The sequence below is a fragment of the Brassica napus genome, chromosome C8 (assembly GCF_020379485.1).
Source record: "Brassica napus cultivar Da-Ae chromosome C8, Da-Ae, whole genome shotgun sequence".
Classification (NCBI taxonomy): domain Eukaryota; kingdom Viridiplantae; phylum Streptophyta; class Magnoliopsida; order Brassicales; family Brassicaceae; genus Brassica; species Brassica napus.
Window position 1 is genome coordinate 1,453,599 of NC_063451.1, and position 8,285 is coordinate 1,461,883.

At 46.1% G+C, this 8,285-nt stretch overlaps 1 non-coding gene across 1 annotated transcript; it reads right to left on the reverse strand.

Annotated features, from left to right (window-relative positions):
- Positions 1 to 15: 15 nt before the first annotated feature.
- Positions 16 to 122, reverse strand: LOC125592095. Its single transcript, XR_007327945.1, has one exon. It is a non-coding gene; the product is annotated as a small nucleolar RNA R71 (small nucleolar RNA).
- Between the last annotated feature and the right edge of the window lie 8,163 nt (positions 123 to 8,285).

Consider the following 8,285-nt stretch of genomic DNA (forward strand, 5'->3'; position numbering starts at 1 on the left):
ACTTCAAGAACTGCTAAGCTGAGAAATGAGATTTCCAGCTTTCAACAGAAGGGCTTGGAAGGATTCAGTGAAGCCTGGGAGAGATTCAAGGGCTACCAAGCTCAATGCCCACACCATGGTTTCTCTAAGGAGAGTTTGCTGAGCACATTCTACCGTGGTGCTCTTCCTAAGTACAGGGCCAGACTGGATACAGCTAGCAATGGGTTCTTCTTGGGGAGAACTGAGGAGGATGCAGAGGAGCTGGTTGACAACATGGTTAAAAGTGATGCAGTCTACAGTGGAGACCACGACAGAGGTAGTAGAACAGATGATAAGCAGACGAGGAAGGAGTTGAAGGCTCTACAAGATAAGATAGACATCCTCATTGCTGACAAAGCTACCCAAGAGCAGCTGCACTTTGTTGGCAACCCAAGCCAAGAGACACCAGTTGTTGTCCATGAAGTTGAGGGTTTGGAAGGTCAGGAAGAGCTGTGTTTCATCAACAACAATGGTAGCTGGTACAAGAAAGAGCCCAACTTTCAGTACAACAACTACCAACAGAAATCCTATTCCAACAACCAACAGAGTGGTTATCAGCCTCGGAATAATCAGCAAGGCAGCTATCAACCTCAGCAAAACCCTCCTCCTGGTTTCAACAACAAGGGCAACCATTCTTCCCAACAGCAATCTAATCCCTCTACCTCAACTCCTCAGGTCAACACCACTGAAGCTCTACTGAAACAAATCCTGGAGTCTCAAACAAGAAGTGAGAAGCATGTTGGCTATGAGTTGAAGAACCTTCACTCAAAGATTGATGGGAGCTACAATGAGCTCAACAACAAGTTCAGAGCTTTGGAGAACCAGTTTGCTGCCATGAACACTCAACAAAATCGCCAACAAGGTTCTCTACCTGGAAAATCTGAGCAAAACCCAAAGGAAACCATGAAAGCTATCACTCTCAGGAGTGGTAAGGAGTTACCTCAGAGAACTCTCACCAAGGATGCTGAGAAACAAAGTGAGGGGGTTGCCATCAACATAGATGATGAAGTGGTGATTGTTGATGAGAAGATCAATGACGAGATCTTAGAGAAGATAGTGGAAGCCAAAGGAAAAGGAAAGGTTGGAGAAGAGAAGAAAACAGTTAAGGATGGTGAAGTTGTCACTCCTGCCAGTGAAAGTTCTTTTGTTCCTCCTGCCTATGAGCCCAAGCTCCCATTCCCAGGTCGATTCAAGAGGCAGCTGCTAGAGAAGTACCAAGCTCTATTTGAAAAGCAAATGAGTGAAGTCCAGATCACAATGCCCATTATTGATGCTTTCATGCTGATTCCTCAATACAGCAAGTTCCTGAAAGATGTTGTAGCTGCAAAGAAGAAAGAGATGGAGGGCATGGTGATTCTCACTCATGAGTGCAGTGCTATCATTCAGAGGCTTGTCATTCCAAAGAAGCTAGAAGATCCAGGATGCTTCACATTACCTTGTGCTCTTGGACCTATGGTATTTGATAGATGTCTCTGCGATTTGGGAGCTAGTGTCAGCTTGATGCCCCTATCTGTTGCTAAGAAGCTCGGCTTCACTCAGTACAAGAAGTGTAGACTTTCTCTGGTATTGGCTGATCGTTCAGTGAAGTACCCTGTGGGTATCTTAGAGGACCTCCCAGTGATGGTTGGAAATTATGAGATCCCTACAGACTTTGTGGTGCTTGAAATGGGTGAAGAAGCTCAAGACCCTTTAATCCTTGGAAGGCCTTTCTTAGCAACAGCAGGAGCTATTGTTAATGTGAAAGAAGGCAAGATTGATCTCCATCTGGGTAAAGGGCACATTCTCCATTTTGACATCAAAGAGGTAATGAGGAGGCCAACAGTTCAAGGGCAAGTGTTCTACATTGAAGAGATGGACGCCCTTGCTGATGAACTCCTTGAAGAGTTGTCACTAGAGGACCCTCTACAGCATGCTTTGACTGTAGAGAGAGAGGCTGTGGTGATTGAGAACCTGGAGAGTACTGCCTACGGGATGATGCTGGATTCACACCAGGGGTTTGTCAGTAAGGATCAGTACGAGGAGTTTCCACAGATGGTTCACCAAGAAGTCTCAGCCACTCAGCAAGATGACACCCAGCAGAATGACTGGAGTGAGCTTAAGGCACCTAAAGTGGAGCTTAAACCTCTACCCCATGGTGTAAGGTATGCATTCCTTGGTCCTAATGAAACTTATCCTGTCATTGTGAGTAGTGAACTTACTGAAACTGAGCTATCTGAACTTTTGAAAACGCTTAAAAGATTTAGAAAGGCAATAGGTTACTCACTGGATGACATCAAGGGAATATCACCCTCTTTGTGCATGCATAGGATACATCTTGAGGATGAATCAATGACTTCTATCGAGCATCAAAGAAGGTTAAACCCTAACCTGAAGGATGTTGTAAAGAAAGAGATTCTTAAACTCTTAGATGCTGGTGTTATTTACCCTATCTCAGATTCTAAATGGGTATCACCTGTGCATGTTGTACCAAAGAAAGGTGGTATCACTGTGATTAAAAATGACAAGGATGAATTGATACCAACAAGAACCATCACAGGTCATAGAATGTGCATTGATTACCGAAAACTAAACTCCGCATCTAGAAAGGATCATTTCCCATTACCATTTATTGATCAGATGCTTGAGAGACTTGCAAATCACCCATTCTACTGCTTTCTTGATGGGTACTCAGGATTTTTCCAAATCCCCATACACCCCAATGATCAAGAGAAAACGACATTCACATGTCCCTATGGTACCTTTGCATATCGAAGGATGCCATTTGGTCTATGTAATGCTCCAGCCACCTTTCAAAGGTGTATGATGTCAATTTTCTCTGATCTGATTGAGGATGTTGTGGAGGTATTTATGGATGATTTCTCTGTCTACGGATCTTCGTTTTCTGCTTGTTTGTCAAACTTGTGCAGGGTCCTACAGAGATGTGAAGACACCAACCTTGTGCTGAATTGGGAGAAGTGTCACTTCATGGTCAAGGAAGGGATTGTGCTGGGACACAAGATTTCAGAGAAGGGGATTGAAGTGGATAAAGCCAAGATCGATGTTATGGTTGGTTTGCCCCCACCAAAGACAGTGAAAGACATCCGGAGTTTTCTTGGTCATGCTGGGTTCTACAGGAGGTTCATCAAGGACTTCTCCATGATCACTAGACCTTTGACCAGGCTGCTGTGCAAGGAAGCCACCTTCAGTTTTGATGTGGAATGTCTACAAGCTTTCAAGAAGCTGAAAGGTGAACTCATTAGTGCTCCAATTGTCCAGCCACCTGATTGGGATCTCCCTTTTGAGATCATGTGTGACGCTAGTGACTATGCTGTGGGAGCTGTTTTGGGGCAGAAGAAAGATGGCAAAACCCATGTGATCTACTATGCCAGCCAAACCCTCAATGATGCTCAGATACGGTATGCCACAACAGAGAAGGAGATGCTGGCAATTGTTTTTGCCTTTGAGAAGTTCAGGAGCTACTTGGTTGGGTCTAAAGTCATTGTCTACACAGATCATGCTGCCTTGAGACACCTTTTGGCCAAGAAGGATGCAAAACCCAGGCTTTTGAGGTGGATCCTTTTGCTTCAAGAGTTTGATATGGAGATTAAAGACAAGCCCGGAGTTGAGAATGGTGTAGCTGATCATTTGTCCAGGTTGAGGGTAGAGTCTGGTATTCCTATTGACGAAGGACTTCCTGAGGAGCAGATCATGGCTATTGAAGCAGTGATAGCAGTTTGTGAGACTGGTAGGAAGCTGGAAGAAGTCAAGGCAACAGAAGAGAAGGAACCTTGGTATGCTGATTTGGTGAACTACCTAGCCACAGGAAGAGAACCTTTGAATCTTGTGGGCTATGCCAAGAAGAAGTTCTACAAGGATGTGAAGAGATACTACTGGGATGAACCCTATCTCTACATTCTCTGCAAGGATCAGCTTTATAGAAGAGTGGTTGCAAATGAGGAGATTGATGGGATCCTTACACAGTGTCATGGATCATCTTATGGAGGCCACTTTGCCACCTTCAAGACAGTTGCGAAAGTATTACAAGCTGGATTCTGGTGGCCACATATGTTCAAGGATACACAAGACTTTGTCTCAAAGTGTGATTCTTGCCAAAGAAGAGGAAACATCACAAAGAGGAATGAGATGCCTCAGAATCCAATCCTTGAAGTTGAAGTGTTTGATGTGTGGGGTATTGACTTCATGGGACCATTTCCATCATCTTTTGGAAACAAATACATCCTTGTGGCTGTCGATTATGTCTCCAAATGGGTGGAAGCTATTGCAAGCCCCACCAATGATGCTAGAGTTGTAACCAAGATGTTCAAGAGCAACATCTTTCCAAGGTTTGGAGTCCCAAGAGTTGTGATCAGTGACGGAGGTTCCCACTTCATTAACAAACTGCTTGAGGGACTTCTCAAGAAGAATGGTGTGAAGCACAAGGTGGCAACCCCTTATCACCCCCAAACAAGTGGCCAAGTTGAGATTTCTAACAGGGAGATCAAGTCTATCTTGGAGAAGATTGTGGGGATCACAAGGAAGGATTGGTCCAATAAGCTCGATGATGCACTTTGGGCTTATAGGACAGCGTACAAGACACCACTGGGCACCACACCTTTCAACCTAGTGTATGGGAAAGCTTGCCATCTGCCAGTGGAGCTTGAGTACAAGGCACTATGGGCAATAAAGTTGCTGAACTTTGACATCAAGAGTGCCAAGGAGAAAAGGATTTTTCAGCTACATGAGCTTGATGAGATAAGAATGGATGCTTTTGAGAACTCAAGGATCTACAAGGAGAAGACTAAAGCTTTCCATGACAAGAATATCCTGAAGAGAGAGTTTAAAGAAGGAGATCAAGTTCTTCTCTACAACTCTAGGCTGAAGCTATTTCCAGGAAAGCTTAAGTCAAGGTGGTCAGGTCCTTTCAAAGTCAAAGAGGTTAGGCCATATGGAGCAATAGTTTTGTGGAGTACTGATGGAAGAGACTTCACAGTCAATGGGCAAAGGGTTAAGCTCTACATGGCTACTGCACCAGAGGAAGATGGGGTTTCAACTCCACTGTCTGACCCTACCCCGGCCTAATCCAAAAAGAGGCAAAGTCAAGCTAGAGACTTAAAACAAGCTCACTTGGGAGGAAGTCCCATGCGTATCCTTGTATATATTGCATTGGTATTTTCATTTTCATCTTATTGAAAAAAAAAAAAAAAAAAAAGAGAGAGAAGTCGTGTGCAGGTGCTTGATCGATGCAGGTTCGAGCAAAAATCGTGCGTGGGAGCGACCTCTCACAGCGACACTTCGAAGTCGCTCCAGCTGGGAGCGACGTTACGGGAGCGACACCTCGAAGTCGCTCGGCTTAAAGACGTTTTGTGCTCCAAAAACGCTCTCGGAGCGACCTCTCAGAGCGAGCACATGAAGTCGCTCCAACTGGGAGCGACGTTACGGGAGCGACACCTCGAAGTCGCTCGCGTTTTCGTCGTCACGGAGCTCAAAAACTGGCTCGGAGCGACGTCCTAGAGCGACACCTCGAAGTCGCTCCAGCTCCAGAGCGAGGTTTCGAGAGCGACACTCCAGAGTCGCTCGCGTTTTCGTCGAATCACGACGCGAGAGAAGGACTCGGGAGCGACCTCTCGCAGCGACACCCTCACGTCGCTCCCGAACCGGTCCAGGTAAGTTTTCTGACTCTAAACCCCGGTTTACTTCAAGTAAACCGACCCTAACCACCCTAGACCGAACCGGACGACCCTAAACCTACCCCCAGCCCCCGCGAATCCATCTCTATCACTCTCCCCTCCTCTCACAAACTCTCAAACTCTCTCAAACTCACCCACACCAAAAATCCCAAAACTTTCTCAATTCTCACCCAAATCGACTAGTTCTTGTTTCTAAATCCAAGCTTTCGCCCCTGTAGCCTATTCCTCACCACCCATTCACCATTTCTTTTCATCCAAAGCAAGGTATTGAGTTTTAAAATTCAAATTCGTAGGTCCATGAACCCTAGGATTTAAAAATCGAAATTTGATCATTTTCTTGCTAGATTGTGGTGAAATAGACTAGGGAAAGCTTATCTATCAAGTTGGGTTGTCGAATAAACGGTGAAATTGAGTTTAATTTTCACTTTGGCAAAGTTAGGGTTCATGGATTTGGGGTTTTCGAATTTGACCTTACTTGGGTGTGTCTGTGAGTGAACTAGATGCGTTAAGGTGTTACAAGAGTGAAAATCGTTGCATTGTGTTGAACTTGAGTTTAAATTGATAATTCATTTGTTAAGTTCACTTTTGCAAATTTTCACTTGCAAAGTCTTGCCCCTCTTTACTTCCATCTACTTATCCCTTTTCAAGTTTTTAATTTTTCATGTGAAAATGGTTAAGAAGACAAAGGGAAAGTTGGAAGCTGAGAGGCAAGAAGCTGAAAGACAAGAGTTTGCACTAAGAGGAAAAGCTTTTCCCTGCGAGCCAACTGGCTCAGGGACAGCAGACTTTGGCTGCAAGGAAATCGAAAGAACAGGAGAAGAGGGTAGGGAAAAGTGTAGCAGTTCCCATCCATGAGGAAAGTGAAACTGAGAGTGCTGATGAGCAGGCACCTACGAAGAAAGCCAAGATGTCCAAAGGCAAAGGGGTTGCGGTTGATCGCGATAGGGCGAAAACTCCATCTGTGGAGGAGCTGTATGATCACTTGAAGAATGAGGTCACTTGGACTCCAACCAGGTTCGCCGACCTTGATCTGCTGAAGGAGTTGGGTCTTGAATCTGACATTGAAGAGATGCTAGGACATTTGAAGATGCCAAAACTCCTCACCATGGCATATCCTTTCTACAAGGATGTCACTTGTCAGTTCTTATCTTCTCTTGCGGTCACTTACCACGACACCGCGCATGTGAGGCAAGGATGGGGCAAAATCAGTTTCAAGGTCAATGGACGAGAATACAACATGAACTTCAAGGACATTGGGAGAGTCATGGGGTTCCAAGACCTAGAAGACCACTCCCTACCCAAGTGTGAGAACCTTCCCACGGAGCTTTGGAAGTTGATCACTGGAAACAAACACACTACCGGGGCTGACAAGAATTCACACATCCGACACCCGTCCGTACGTTACCTCCACAGGATGCTAGTCCATGCATTCTACCCACGGAAGCAAGCTGGTACGGTTACTGAGGAAGACATGCGACTGCTCTGTCCGGCTATCCGTCCCTACGCCCAACCTGGAGTTTTACCCCTTCCCAGCACCGACATCTATGCTACCTTCGGGATGGTCAGTTTCTTTGTGGGTCGTCTCCAGCACTACAGAGACTGGGCGTGGTACACCACTGATTCGCGCCCAAAGATGGGGATAGGTGGAATGATCACACCACTGCTCCAATTTCTCAATGTTCCCTTGGGAAAGGACGCAGTGGGACCGAAGTTCATTGATGGCACCTACTTGAGGATTGCTACCTATTTTAGTGGGATGTATGGGAAGGACTACGTCTACCACTACTATTTGCAGGGCAAGCCAGTCGAAGTGGTTCTTCCAAACCGGAACCTGACGAGTTTAGAGATACCTGGAGCTATTAGCTTCAACATACCCCAGGAGTACTTTCTTGGAGAACACGGGCCTCTCGATCCAGTTAATGCTGCTCCATCAAGGAGAAGAAGTGTTCCCACGCGACATGACTCGCCTGTTGCAGACCCTTCTGAGCATATCTACGGACCTCCGCGCTACTACTTCAAGCCACATGACGGAGTTCTTCCCCCTGGAGCTCTTCGTGATGCTCATGACCACATTAGTCGCCTTCAGAGGTGGAACAAGGCTCAGGACAGAACGATAGAAAAGCTGAAGGATAAGTGCAAGGCGCTAAGTAAGACAGTAAAGAAGCAGGCAAAGACCTCAGCCAAATTCATGAAGAAAGTAGCTGATGTCTTAACCAGGGGAGGAATTGCGGGATGTAGCTCAGCAGACTTCGCTTTCGCGAACACCTCAAACCCCCAGCCTCCACCTCCGCCTGATGCTCTTGGCTTCCCCCTCACTGCTGCGCAGCTTCAGCGTAAGAGGAGGAACCCACCCACTCAACCTTCCACTTCCGGTAACAAGTCCCCCTCCCTCGCTTCTTCTGATAGTGAGGTCGAGATTGACGAGGTTGAGAGCCAACCATGGTATGGAGGCTCCGGTTCAGCATCCGGTGGTTACTACACCTCCTTCCCACCTGACGACGACGATGCTGGGGCATCAGCCCCCACCTACTATCCATAGGAGGTACTTCTTTCTCTCCCTTGTATATACCATTCCCTTTTTGCATATTAGTTTTCATTTCG